General features: G+C 41.9%; 1 protein-coding gene across 3 annotated transcripts in view; it reads left to right on the top strand.

The window, feature by feature from the left end:
- The first annotated feature begins 1,897 nt into the window (after positions 1–1,897).
- Positions 1,898–14,403, top strand: part of HTR1F (5-hydroxytryptamine receptor 1F) — a 102,869-nt gene continuing 90,363 nt past the window's right edge. Inside the window, exon 1 of one of the 3 annotated variants that reach the window (XM_056493343.1) lies at positions 1,898–2,051. The gene's annotated coding sequence lies outside the window, so the exon portion shown is untranslated. The remainder of the gene's footprint in view (positions 2,052–14,403) is intronic. The other 2 variants (XM_056493352.1, XM_056493369.1) reach the window with 2 other exon arrangements.

Genomic DNA, 14,403 nt, shown 5'->3' with positions numbered 1-14,403 from the left:
AAATAACAAAGAGCAAACTCTTAGCAAACACCACAGGAAGCAAGAGGTCCTAAGGAGATATTTGAAGAGGATGGAGAGACTACTTGCTCTCACTGTGACATCCAATGCCCTTGCATATTGTTTTGGGAATTACTAGAGAGTTTCTTCCACCATCAATGTCACTCAGGCAGTTTTCCCTAGGAGAAAATATATTTTAAAGGTTTACAGACACAGCAGAAAAATAATATACTAAATTGTCAGTTCTAGAGAGGCACTTTCCCATTCCTGCTGGACTGAGTGTAATGGCATCAATCTAACACTAGATGCAGACTACGGTGCAGAGATTAATCATAAACAGTTGACTCTTACTGGTCAGGAGCAATGGACAGAGCAGGAATGTTTTGCTATTATTTCTGCCATTTCTAAGGTCACTTGTGGTATAATACATTAATTCAAACAATAGCCAGTGATGCATGTAGCTGAGAGAGGAGATTGTATTAGTGCCAAAACTTGCAAAAAGAAAAACAGGCTTCAGCTCATATAAAATTGGAACTTAAAAAGCCTGCAGAAGACAGGTCCTAAGCAGGAAGTTCAGCACTGGCAGGCACTAAATGAAACTGCATCTAATTGGACTGATGAAGCTAAAATGTGGGTGTGTGATGCAGGTAGTTGTTAGAACTTCTGTCTTTAAAGGCTTTGCTTTGCTTTTCTTAATAAATAATATTAGAAATTACCTTCTAGTACTTTCAACTCTTTAAAGCTTTGGCGAAATGAATATTTGCAATGGGATGTAGGGGCTGGTTTCACTGAAACACATTTTGGGTTTGCTTCAGAAACAAAATCTCATATAGATAGAGGTCCAAGCAGACAAGAAACATGGGCTAAAGGAAAGTGCACTGAGTAGCACCCTGGATTACTTGGCACCAAGGTAAAACGTGCACCATGGAAGGGAACTGCAAACAGCATGCAAAGAGGGGCTCAAAGCACTGCCTGCAAACAGGTTGTGTGGCTCTCAGCCCTCTCAGATGATGGGCTGGAAACAACCACGGAGAGCTGTTGAGCCCGAGTTCCAGCGCTGAGGGCCGAGAAGAGGGAGGGAGGGACGGAGGGAGGGAGGGAGGGAGAAGGCACCGAGTGTTGGTGGGTGCAGAGGAGCTGGGGCTCAGCCCAGGGACAGCAGGTCACAGCTCCCAGGCGTGTCTGGGCTCCTCGGCAAGGTATCACTGCTTCAGGCTCTGACAGCTCCGCTCTTTCTCTGCAGAGGAGCTGAGCACCTGCTTGTCCACCTCTGCATCACTTCACACGCACCCTGGCACCCTTTCCTCACAGCCCGGTCGTAACATTTGGGAGGAGGTTAAAGCCTCACCCACGAGCACGCACTTGTGAAGATCCCAAATCCCACACAAGTCGGGCGCTTGAAACAGACCTTCCCTTCATCCCCGCTCCAGGCAGCAGCCTTTCCCCCCAATTTAGGATACACTAGAACCCTTCCCCACTCCGGAGGACTCGCGTGGCCCCTCCCAGCCCTGGAGCCACGGAGGCGGCACAAGCGCAGGGTCCGCGGTCAGCATCGCACCGGGGCTGCAGGTGGGCGCATCCCGGGAGGCGCGGGTGGAGCATCCCGGGCATCCCGCCGGGTATCCTATCCCGGTATACCCATGCTGCCGGGCACCCCGGGTATCCTATCCCGGTATACCCATGCTGCCGGGCATCCCATCCCTCCGGGCATCCCATCACTCCGGGTATCCCATCCCACCGGGCATCCTATCCCGGTATACCCATCCCGCCGAGCATCCCCGCAGGTTGCGGGCAGCGCGGAGCCGCAGCGCCGGGCCGGGAGCGCTCGGGGCGGTGCCGGGGTTTTCCCCGCCGGCTGCCGCTTCCCCGCCCCTCCCCGCCTTCTCTCGTTTTCATTTTTGGCGGGGGCTGCGGTGGGAAGCGCTTCGCTCTCCGCGCTCCGGGACCGGCGCCTGCCGCGGTGCGGATGCGTATGGATGAATACAGCTCCCGACGTTTCCCCCCACCCAAAAAAACCAAACCCAAACAAACCACCCACTTGGATAATTAAAACGGTAAATCTAGCTAACTTCTCATTTTCTTGCTTGCTGTGTGCTTATGTATGTAGGTATTTATTATTTATCTGGCTTCATTTCGTCATCCTTTGGTTTTTGTTAATTATCTGGTCTTGTGCTGCCGGAGAACTTGAAATATTGGGGTTTGAAACAGAGGAGGACTCCGTTTCTGCTTTTTGCTAAAGTTGGAGTGAGGAATTAAGACGTTCCTAGTTCATACCAGCCTTGTGAATATGTTTACTTGCTTTACCAACCTGAACGTAGGTGAGATTTCCTTTTTTTGGCAGCATTCTCTTGAGTTTGCTTTTGCTTTAATTTTTGCCGATAATACAGCAAAGATGTGTGTATGCTACACATACACAGACTTGTAGGCTGATGGATTTTGTATGCTGGCATTCCCAGCTGAGATTCCAACTAGGCTTTGAATCTCTTTAGTTTATGATGTTAACAAGTGAACTGTGTTCTGTTTTCATCCTAATTTAACTTGTGGATTCTGCCCAGAGATCATCTAACCCAAATCAAATAGTGTTTCTTAGCCCTGTAATGATTTAGTTGTCTTTTCAGGGATAGAAGCATGCTCTCACTTGTACAGGTCATACAATTTGTACAGCTTCATAATCCAGAGGGCTTTTGTTCAGAAGGAAATTCATTTTATACTGTCCCTGTATTGGTTGGATGCTTTATGAGACTGCACATTATGAAAACCAACTTTAGGAAATTATATGTCTTTGCTTTGTTAGGTATTATAATTTCACAGATACTTATGCTTGCTACTATAAGCTATTCTTTTTCTTGGAATATTAATCCAGCAGATATTTACTTGAGGAAAATAAAATTAAGAGGCTAGTTTTTGAAAAATAGAATGTATACATGGAGAAAAGACTGTCTTATTTTCATCAAATAAGAGAACATGAGAGCATCAGTTGCATAGTTGGTAAAAATTAGTGACCTGAACTTTGCTGTAAAATGTGGGCTAAACTTTGAAGTATGACTTGGGAAAACTTAGCTCAGGGTAGATCTGTTGCTCTTCATTGATTGTGTTTCTTTCCTTTCTGAGAAGTCAATCGTGTATTGATGTACCTACCCACCCATACATGCATGAGCATATTCACCTGCACAGGCACATACCTGATACTGTCCAAGTGCAGGACTTGGGAGTTGAGGTTTTGAGTCACAGAGGACTACAAACAATACAGGGGAAAGGAAAAAGGAGGAGGGATTCACAATATTTGCTGTTGGGCACATATTTTAGGGACCTTACCTTGGATATGAGTCTCAGTAGTCAGGGAGGCAGGAGCTCACGTGCAATTGACACAGCTTCTGTTCTGAACTGCTGCCTGCTGTGATTACATCTGTATTTAAATTAATATTTGGAAAACTTGTGTTCATCCATCATTTATCTTGTTAATGTTAAAAATGGGATAAAACATGCATTTGCTGGTGAATTTGGTCAGCTAAATTCTAATATCTGTTGACCCAAGAGACAAGTACTTGGCATAGGGGCTGAAAAAATATTTTTGTTTGTGATCATACAAACTTCTGTGTGCTGATGCTGCATGCTTCACTTCTTGCAGCGTTGCATGAAACAGGAATATGGAATTAGGAGTCATTTTTTCTCCTACACAAAGGACTTTAAGGGTTAAGTGATTGGTCAGCAGCACTACTCAGAGCATTAGTAACTCCAAGGTTTATTACTTTCTGAACACTTGGACAGGTACAGCCTTTGCCTCAGGTTGTTTTAAGGTACTGTAAGTAAACTGCTCTTGGTACCCCAGCCTCTTCACAATTACCATTCACACCCTCTCTCTTTGGAGGGATTTCTGCAAAGTCCAGATTTCCACCAAGCCTGTCATGAATATCTGGATGTTTCTTCTTTTTGATCGTGGAGACTAAAGCACTTGGAATGTTAAAGGAGGGGAAAAGGTAATCAGCACCAAGCCATTGTGAAAAGTTAATACAATATCTAAAATAGGATTTCTGACTTACCTAAAAGTCTGCTTTTTTAAGAGGAGATTAATCAAGCCTTTGTTGTTTTGGAGTTCCATTGTAATTACTATTTTTATTCCCAGAAGTTTTGGACTCTACAGCTCTCACTGCACTCAGTGAAACCTGCAAATATGCAAGTTTCCTTGCATGCTTCCTCCTCCTTCCTTCTCTGAGAGCTCCAAGTTGCTTCTGTTTTCATCCAGGCAGCAAATGAAAGGGCTGACAGAATACACTCAGGCAGGAGGCACCCACTGCATGTGGAATCTGACTTCTCAGTACTGAGGTCCCTCTTGAGCTTGGGTTACAGGACATCTCTCAGGTGCTCACAGCATTTTGTGCTAATTCCACATCTGAGGGTGATATACCACTGTTCTAGTGTTTGAGAGAGCATAAGAGATTAAAATTCAGTCATTTTAAATGATGATTTTAAATTACTGATGCACAGCTGTTAAAAGCAACAACTGAATTTATCTGATCTGAAAGAGTAACACCTTTTTGTCCCAATTTTCTCTAAGGTATTTATTGGAAAAAAGCCTCATATGCTGCCAGATTCAGTGTTTTGCCCTACTATTAACCCCTCACCCAGAAACTGGGAGAAAAAATGCACAGCTTCAAAATGCATGAAAAACTGACTCTAAGACAGCTTTAGCAGTTGAAATCAGTTTTTATACTTTTGTCTTTTAAATGACTAATCTCTGTCTGTGGGTGTCCATTTAACCTGTGATACAACTTTAGAAACTGCTGGAGGTAATTTGTACTATAGGATCTGAAGTGATTAACATTGGGTACACATATACATAAAGCATTTCAGTATGTGATGGGTTGCATCTCTTGGCTTTGGATGCCTTTCTCTTGTTTTTTAGTGTCACATTCTCATCTGCAGGGTAATTTATGAGCACAAGCAGAGGTTACAGACTCTCTAATTGAAGCTTCAAACTGTTATGGCATTTCTATACAAATGCTCATTTTTTTGTCATACTATTTAGCAGAAAGGATCAATGTGATCCATTATCCTGCAAGTATTGCATAAAAAAAAAAAAAAAAGTGGTTCTATCAAAAATGTGTCCCCTGGTTGTATTTTTTTGTAAACTAATTATACATGTCAGACATAATGTTGCCCTCTGCTATGACATTACATTTCCAAATGTAATAAAGTTGGGGAAGTTTCAATGCATGAAAAAAACAAAGTATTTTTTCCACAGACATCTGATGTCCATGGTTGGAGATTTGCTCCTGGCAGAGAAACAAGTCCTTCTGCCTATATAATTCACATTTTAATTAAAACCAGGGCACATTTTTAAAAAAATGTTGGGAGTGTATATTATATATATTGCATTTCAAGTGTTACTTTCTTGATGGTTCATCTCACAAATTAATGCTGGAGTAGGAGAATGGAATTGGAGGTCATTTCCTCCACATTTCACTTTAGGTCCTCAGTTCTGCAGTTACTGGAGGAAGAAAAGCACATGGAAGTACAGTAAAACATACAGACCTAGACATCCTTACAGTTGACTAAACACTTTTGAGTTTGCCTTGCCTGCAGTAAGAGTGTGTCACATGGTAATTTGGGAAGCTGGCTTGGAAATGGAAGAGTTATCAAACTGGGTTTGCCTCCTACAGCTGTGCATCCCTGTGTGAGCATTTGCAGGTCTGCTGTAGGGGAGAGGTCAAAAGCCCAGAATTAAAAACAGGATGGCTAATTTTAATTAGGCTTGCTCTGCCATGAAGCATCAGCTCAACACTACAAAAAGTCCAACCTAAGGACTCCCACATCATTGGCTTCTCTGCAAAATGGGAGAATTTGAAAAGCTCTATCAGTATATGAAAAAAGTATCCTTGCTGACTATGTTTAACCATTGTTTCTTCTTGTCAAAATGCAAGATAAGCTTTGAAAGTTTTGAGTGGCATGCACCCCCAAATTTAAGACAAGGCATATCAAAGTAAAAAAATGGCTGCTTGAGTTTTGAATCTGGTGCTTAATTCATTGTATTTTGTAAAAAACCACTACTCCACTATGTTAAATGGCAGTGTTACCTTTTCAGGCTTTGACTGAACTAGATTTGTGATGATCATGGAAAATAGAATGGTTTGATGGTGAAAACATGCAAAAAGAATCACCCAGTCAGCTGGCTTGTGCACAAACACAGCAGTTATGCCCTAAGTGCCTAACTGTTAAAAAGTCATTCTCTGCCACAGGGAATATTGGATTGCAGAGTGACAATCCTGCTATTGAGCTGTCTGTGAGCTGCAAAGAGGGGCCAAGGTGATTTAGCTGCCTACTTGCATAAATAAGTAGGTGTCTGTGCTTACATATGTACACAAACACACAGAACAGTTCCATGGAGGGCAGTACAAAACCCATGTGAATGAACAAAACCTTGGGGTGAATTGTGAAGCAACATTGGGACGATGACCTGCTGGAGAAAGAGGAAAGGAAAGCAGAAATGAAAACTAGGAATCACAGAAATATCTGATCTAGTATGTGGATTTTTGACATGGGTGAGAAGGGTTGGAACTGGCTACCTCACCCAGAAATGCTTATGCAGTAATGAGAGGGGATTATGATTTGATGGAATTCAGCCAAAGGGTACTTTGTACCTATTGAAGTGTGGCTTCATTTGGCAGCTTCTCCTGACTTGAGAACTTCCAAGCTCTGCTGCTGTAAGTCACAGTCAAAAATATGATGATGTTAGAACACTTTGACCTTCGAAATAGAATCTGAGAGTATTAAATTACTGTACCTGTAACATAGTCGTGTCTGCAATAACAATTGCAGGCAAAACTACAGGAGTCAGAATCCCCTTCCCCCTTTTTCACAGCAGTGGAAATAAAAGTTCATTTTAGTCAAGTTTCATTCCTTTTCCTTTCTTCCTAGAGCTGTCTGTAGTTGGTTCCTTCAGCAGCTGAGTGAGCAGAGCAGGACAATTGGCTTTGGTCTTTTCATGGACTGGAATGCCAAATGTTCCTGGTTGTTGTTCCCTCCCTCTGACAGAGGACACACTGTTCAGTGAATCATTCTTATGGCCAGCAGCAGAACATGACTTCAGCATCACCTTGCATCCTCTGTCCTCCCAGCCCTGCTGTTTTTCTTGCCTCACAGCAATTAGGTTTCAGGCAGCCCATCCATCCTCATCTTCCACTGTTTGAGTTTCCTGGGTTTTGACTTGCTGGATTGCTGCTGATTGCACTCACATGGAAGCACTGACACTGCCCTGCCTGGAAAACTTCCTGTGTGGGCAGCAATAATCCTTTGGGCTGTTGTTTCTGACTCAGTGAAGAAGCCACTGTGCATGACACTTACTGGAGGGTGGCTGTAATACATCAAAACAAGCATTTTCCAGTTTTAAGTGCAGATGATTTATTTGCATTATAACCACATTAGTTGGTCTCTAGATACATATATTTGGGCCATAATTGGATCTATCACTGTATAAGAGTGATCCTTCCTCTAGGAGGAAAGAAACACACTCTCTTTTTGTACCAGCCTGTTGATTTGATAGCATTAAATCCATCCAGTTTATTTGTATTAAGTGTAAGATTAAATTTAATATGGGGAGGGAGGGAGGGGAGGGAAGTAGCTATCAATACTCATTTTCTTATCCTTAGCTTTGTGCTAGATTTTAAAAGATCAGCCTGGCTTGGAGAAACCACTGCAGTAGGCAGTGGTGGTGGAGCCCACGGAGTACAAGTTTGCCACTCACTGTGATGACTGTGGCTCACTGAGTCACTGAGGAGAAGGGAGTGCTCTGAAACCAGCAGAGACAACTGAAAGCGGGACATCTGTGATCAGAATATGATCCCTGAGAGAGATTTCAGGCCATGGTGTGTGGGTAATTCAGCCACTAAAGGATGTAGGCTAACTTGGACCACATCAGTATTACTTAGAGATGCAGCCCAGTCAGTTATCAGAGTATCTGCCTCTAATTTGTTTTATAATAAATCCTAGTAAGCACAGCACAAGCTTTTAACAGTGCCACAGACACAAAGCAATAAATGTGTGTTGGATGAAAATACTAGGAGGATGTACCATTGTCTGGAAAGCTTTAATCAAAAATAGCTCATTATAACAACTATTGTCATGTTATAAACCTTACACCACTTGTAATTGTTTAGGAGACTCTCCTGGGTACCCTGAAGTGTTTTAATTAATAGTTTGATAAAAATTAGTGTTTAATTATTCATTAACAGTTGAGCTGGGGGAATAACCTGTAAAGTTGCTAAGTGTGCAGGTGATGAAAGGTTGGGGAGGCACACAAATGGATGGAACAACTGAGTTAGAATTAAAGACTGTCTTAAAAAATGCAGCTAAATAGAAAACCAGTATCAGGGATGCTCCACATCCTGAACCTGGGCACGTGGGGAAGAGAGCAGGGCTGCTTTGCAAGGGGGACATGCTGGGAATCCAAGGTGACCCCAGCACAGGCACTCCTCACAGAAGGAACACAGCCAAGCACAGGCAGAGCCAGGTGCCCATAATGGGACCAGTGACAGCCCCAGAACAGTGAGGGAATGAACCAGGGGCTATCTAAGGGAGCAGCCAGGAGCAAATAATGACAGCCATTATTTAGTGACACAGAAAAAAATTCAAATGTACCAGAGAAAACAAGTAAATAATATAATTATCCTCTCAAGAAAACAAGAAACTCAAACTTTAGAAGTCTAATAGCATTTTGGTATCTGTAAAAGATGCATTTAAGGCTGTTGATTTCTTTCCTAGGGAAATGACTTCCATTCTGTCCTAACACTTGTATCTACATAAACAATCTTCTGTATTGGGCTTGCCCAACATAATGGCTTCATTACCATCTCTTCTGCACAAAGAATTTTTACATTAGGGTCATAAATCAAGCTCCTTCTCACTCTGCCTTTTACTGAAGGCCTTTAATGAGTCAAGTCTCACTCTTCTCAAAGACTGTACTGCAGGTCTTATAATGAAATTACCTGAAGACTGACAGTTGCCAGTGGCAAAAGGGGCCCCTGCTGTTTTGTAAAAGGCAAAATGTGTTTCTTTTCATCTAGACCAAAGCCCTGTGTGATTATGGGGTTTTGGGTTTGTTTTTTTTTTTTTTAATTAATATTTTAGGATGTTTATATCTCAAATAAACAACCATTTTCTATCAATAATAAGGATGTGTCTACACTGTCACTTATCTGGTTTGCTGTTAAATCCCTATCTCCTGATCATCATAACTGTATCACTTTGAGTTTGTTTGGACCCTGTTATGCAGAAAGCCAATCAGTTCCTTTCAAGACAAAAGCCAGATGTGGATTTAGAGGTGATTTGTTGAGGAGAACATTTCAAATAAGCCAAATAGCCAGGGCCATATCCAGATTGAGATCTTTCTGTGCTGCATAGTGTTTTCCAGCACTCTTCCAGCAGATCTGCTCTCAAGGGCTCACAAACCTTTGTGCCATGTCCAAGGATTTATCCCCCCTTTGATATTAGGCCATCAAACTACCACTCCACTGATTGAGCCTTCATGTCAACTTAGGTCTTTTGAACCATAAAAAATCCCTAAAAACCAGTGAAAATGTATTTCATCCACATGGCCACACAGTGTAGGCACAGCTGTTTGTTCACACTGCTCTAGATGGAGTTCACAGGAATATTGTGGGCACCAGCCCCACTTCAGCTAGGGAGCAGGGAACTCTCAGCAAGAGAGACATCTTTTTCTGATTGTTCCAGAGATTTGTGATTCAAGATGAAGTTTTTTGTTTGCATTTCAGATTTTGTCAATGGCCTAGAGACAGCCTAAGATTTTTCCTTGGGAAAAGCAGATCAGGCTCTCCTCAGCCCAGGGCAACCACTGGGCAGATGACAAAATGAAACAGCAAGATGAGCAGCCCAGGATGCATCCATTAGCTTTTGGCACAAAAGTCAATGGTGCTTTGAGCTCTGTGTAAAGACAAATCTGACCTACAAAATACCTATATTTGGATCCAGCTGCCAAGGAAAGACAGGTAAAGAAGCCATTAAGTGTGGAGCCTGCTCGTGACTGTAGTGGCAGCCAGCACCTCTGAGTGCTGGACCATCCAGATCCCCTTTGTAACAACAAAGAACAGGAGCCTTACAAATGCTGTCACTTTACCAGAACATGATTTGCTCTTTGGTGAGGCAATTACACAGTCCCTCCTGAGCAACAGCCTGGGCTCTGTGTGTATATGGTATTGGGACACAATGTGCTGTTCACACTGGAATTCCAAATCCACTGCAGTCACCCAAAAGCCAGGAGTGTCATCTGCACTTAGATACGTGATCTTTAATCAGCTGCAACAGCTCCAGGTGTATATCTTGTTTTTAAGATGACCTATGAAGCTGTCAGCTGTAGCTGCTTGACCTATAACAGATAATGCCTTCAGGAGGAGCAAGCACTAAAATGAAAAACAGCTTTCCTTGCTTTGCCTAACATCCATCTGACACTCCTAAAAGCACAACTGCCCACAGAGAGAGTTTACTACAAAGGTGCCTCTCAATCACCTGTTTCTAGTGGGCTTATGTTTCTTCTCTCAATTTTCAGGTAACAAGTCAAGTCTGTTCCTCATTAGTCCTATTTATTGGCTCTCCTGGTAGTTTGTTAGACTAGTGGCTCATTTCTTGTTATATACAGCAAAATGTAAGAAACAAGCAAACCACATTTTGTCATTTCAGTAATTTCATTCTACAAAAATCTCCCAACTAGAGCAAAGAAAACAGGTGCTTATATGTGCTGAAACTTCATCGGGTTTTTAGTCTTAAGAAGGTAAATTCAAAAAAGGTACCAGAAAGTGAAAAGTATTATTTAAGAAAGCCAGGCATTAGATTTACAGTGAGATTCTTTGGGGTTTTTTAGATATTATCCTTCAGAAGCAGCTGCTGTCTCAATGGCACACATCACTGGATACATGAAAGATTTCTGTTAAAATTATTTCAGAAAAGCAGTCATTAATTTCTAGCTTCAAAAGTATGTAGAGTATGTCAATAACTAATGACAATTAACAAAAAATCTCAATGTAGCAATGATTTAATCTCTAAAAATGAAAAGAGGATAAAAAATGTGACTTGGACATTTTCAGGGTTATATAGTTAAACTAGAGAGCTTTTGTCAACACATTTTGCCTTCAGCTTCAAAATATTTCTTGTCTTTTGTTCTGAAGAGCTGAAGAACTACTATAACTGACAGAGAAAATAATAATCTTAGTGGAGACCATATATCCACCAAAATTATGCCATTTAAAGAAGTAAAATTATTTGTGGATACACTCAATTTTTTTTTTTGCCAGAACAAACCTTAACCACACGTTATTGAGCACAGATTTGGGGCTTTTTTAACAATCCTGATACAGCAATAAAAGAAGATAGTTGCAAGAGGATGGCAGTATTTGGAAAGCACAGTCCAGACATAACTTCTTGTTCTTCAGGGGTTTTTCATCTTGCTGCAGTTTTAACCTCACCAAGGACCACTGTCACAGTCTCCTGCTCCTTCTGCTCATTACAGGCTGTCCTCAAACAGGCTTGGAGCCACAGAGCAGCAAGAAGAGCTCTCTAACCAGCTTTTATGGCAGTCCTGAAGACAGAGATGCTCTGGTTCAAAGCTCTTTTATCTCCATTTAAGAGGAGGGCTGAAATGGGCTTGGGTTAGTGCTGTGAGGGGCAGTGGGAAGAAAGCAGTGCTTTGTGTTGCAAGGTGTGCAGGAACCCACACTTTGAACTGCTTTCTCCATCCCCAGCACAGGCAGAGCTGACCTCTGCTGGAATCCAAGAGTATAGGAAGTAAATCAATGGATTTAATCTATGTCCACATGAAGAGAGGAACACATTCTTGGCAAACTCCTCATTCCTTTTCAATATGCATTTGCAGAACTCAATCCCATTAAGCTCTTCTTTGTCAAGACCTATCTGTGAAGGCTGGTGGATGCAACTCCTGATAAATCAGAAAAACAACACTCCAGAAGCACAGGGTCTGTGTTGCACCCACTTGCAAGAATGGGCTGGGTCTGCTTTATCTGGGCATATCCTGAGGCCAGGATGGAGAAAGGAGGATGGGTCCTGATACTTTTTGGAAAATGCTTTCCACTGGAGACCCACAGAGATGCTTCTCTCCCTTTAAAGGCTTGTGTGGTCTCCACTACTGCTGTATCACCTGGGTTTTACTGAATGTCCATCCCACTGCAGTCTGTGAGGTTGGAAATGTGACATTCCTTTCATGTTACTGATTGAGAGGAAGAGGCAGAGCCCTGCCTATGGATGATATAGGGGGTCAGGGAGTTTGCCTCTCATCTCCCCAGATAACAAGCAGTGATGCTGACTGACTTCTCAGGTGTGTGGTGAGGATAAACTGGTGACCCTCTGCAGGGCCATTACAACACACCCAGTCAGCTCAAAACAGCCAAAGGCTCCTTTAGAAATTGCCCATCTCTGCTTCATTGGAAAAGTCACAGGAAAGTGCTCTTTATGAAATACTGGAAAATTTCTCAGGGAAAATGTAGAATTAAAATAGACTTAAATGCATAAAGATGACAAAACAACCATTTTACTGACCTGAAGGCATCAGTCTGCTGAAATCTGACTTCCATGTATCAAAGAGGTATGTAACTAAGAAGGAAGGGAACAGTACATATATTTTCATTCTCTCATAAATCTGGGAGGTACCTTGGTGGAAGTGGCTCAGAAATCTGGATTGAAATTCAATACAACAGCATAGAGCCTGAGTTTAAAAGTTAGGCAGACAGAGAGATGTGCTGAAAATACATATAAGATGAAACACCATTTACACAGGAAGAAGCACTGGAAACTTCAGGAGCTGCTTTAATTCATCAGAACTTACTTCTCATAGGAGCATAATTCTGACTTTTTTACTACCAATTCCTTTCATAAAAGCTGAACTTTTTTTTTTTGTTGTTGTTGTGACCAACTGGTTTAATCCCTTAACTCTTACTTAGAGAACTACTTATGTAATGACATAATTTAGTGATTCCTTTTCTGCATCTTAATGTGTAGTACACCTGTGACTAAGTGATTTTTACTTTCTCATTTTTTATTGAGACAATATTGTGCAGGCTTCTTTGGCAGGAACCTGACATAAAGCTCTGTCTGTGGAGCCCAAACACATTTACTTTCTGGAAACTCATCCATTTAATCTAGAAAAGCATAGATCATTTGAAGAATGATAAAATTACATGGTCAGCCTGAAAATTAAGCCATTTATATGAAGAGGTTTGCTCTTATGCAGCTGTAGATATGAGTCACTGACCTAAAAAGTTAAGGCATTGCAGGGATATTAAGAAAATAAAAATAAAGAATTTAATAAATTGGTGAAGTAATAAAAGAAGACAGGAAATAAAAGGCTTATTTGTCCTGACTGAAAAAAAATCTTCTTTTTGTGGTAATGAGAACAGATCATATCCCATGTTTCCTGTTACAAATCTTCTGGCCCAACACCAGTCAAATGCAACTGCTGGATGTTCTGCCCTTTAAAGAGCTGTAGCAATCAATGATAAAGAAGTATTGCTCTTGCTTTCAGTAAAGAAGACTTTGTCACTATTTTCTTCAGACTCCTCCTTGCCTGCAATTGCTGCCAGCTCAGAAACAGCTGAACTGCAACAAGGAAATATCCAGGAGGGGTGGAGAGGGCTTTGTGGGCAGAACTGTTCTTCCCAGGCACAGCCACCCCACAGCCAGGGAAGAGAAGGTAGTTTTGGTTGAGGGTAGAGAGGAGAAAAAAGGGGGTAAACAATACCTGTCTTTGCATCCTCATCTACCTCTTAAACCTATCCTGAAAGTGAAAATCAATTTTTCTTCTGTCTCTGTCGTGGAGGGAACTACAGGAGTCTGTTCTCACCTCTCACTTGGTGCCTTTGAGGGAGAACTGTGTCACTCTGAGCTCTACAGGGGAGCAGCTCATACCTTGCAATAAACTGGCTTGGAGTCAATTCAATTTAGATCAAAGTGATGATAATGCCTTAAAGGAAGTAAAGAGGTGATTCAAAAGATGTTTCTGCCTTCTGGAAGGTTATCCAGCTAGCTACTCTTATCCCTTAGGTTTGTTTGCAAATGTAGGTTCCAAGTTACTTCTAAGTACCCCTTGCTTAAGTCACAATGTTTTCTGTGTGCAAGTGCTTGTCTGTTTTTTACTCCACTTTAGCTGAGTGATTGCAGAGGCCAGTGGGAGGTAGAGGAGTCCTTTTCAGAGCAAAGGTAATACCTTAACAAATAAATTGTGAAGATATAAACATTCCTAGTGTGGTCTCTGTTTTCCAGATTCAGATTCTCTGTGATAGAGAGGAGGCTGTACCACAGACTGTGCCATGGGGCTCTGTGTCTGATCACAGAAGTAAATCCTTATTTAAACAAGTTTTCCTGCTGCTAACTTGCTGTCTCTCAGACACA

This window comes from Oenanthe melanoleuca, chromosome 1 (genome assembly GCF_029582105.1).
Source record: "Oenanthe melanoleuca isolate GR-GAL-2019-014 chromosome 1, OMel1.0, whole genome shotgun sequence".
Classification (NCBI taxonomy): Eukaryota; Metazoa; Chordata; class Aves; order Passeriformes; family Muscicapidae; genus Oenanthe; species Oenanthe melanoleuca.
This window is presented reverse-complemented; position numbering and strand designations above follow the sequence as displayed.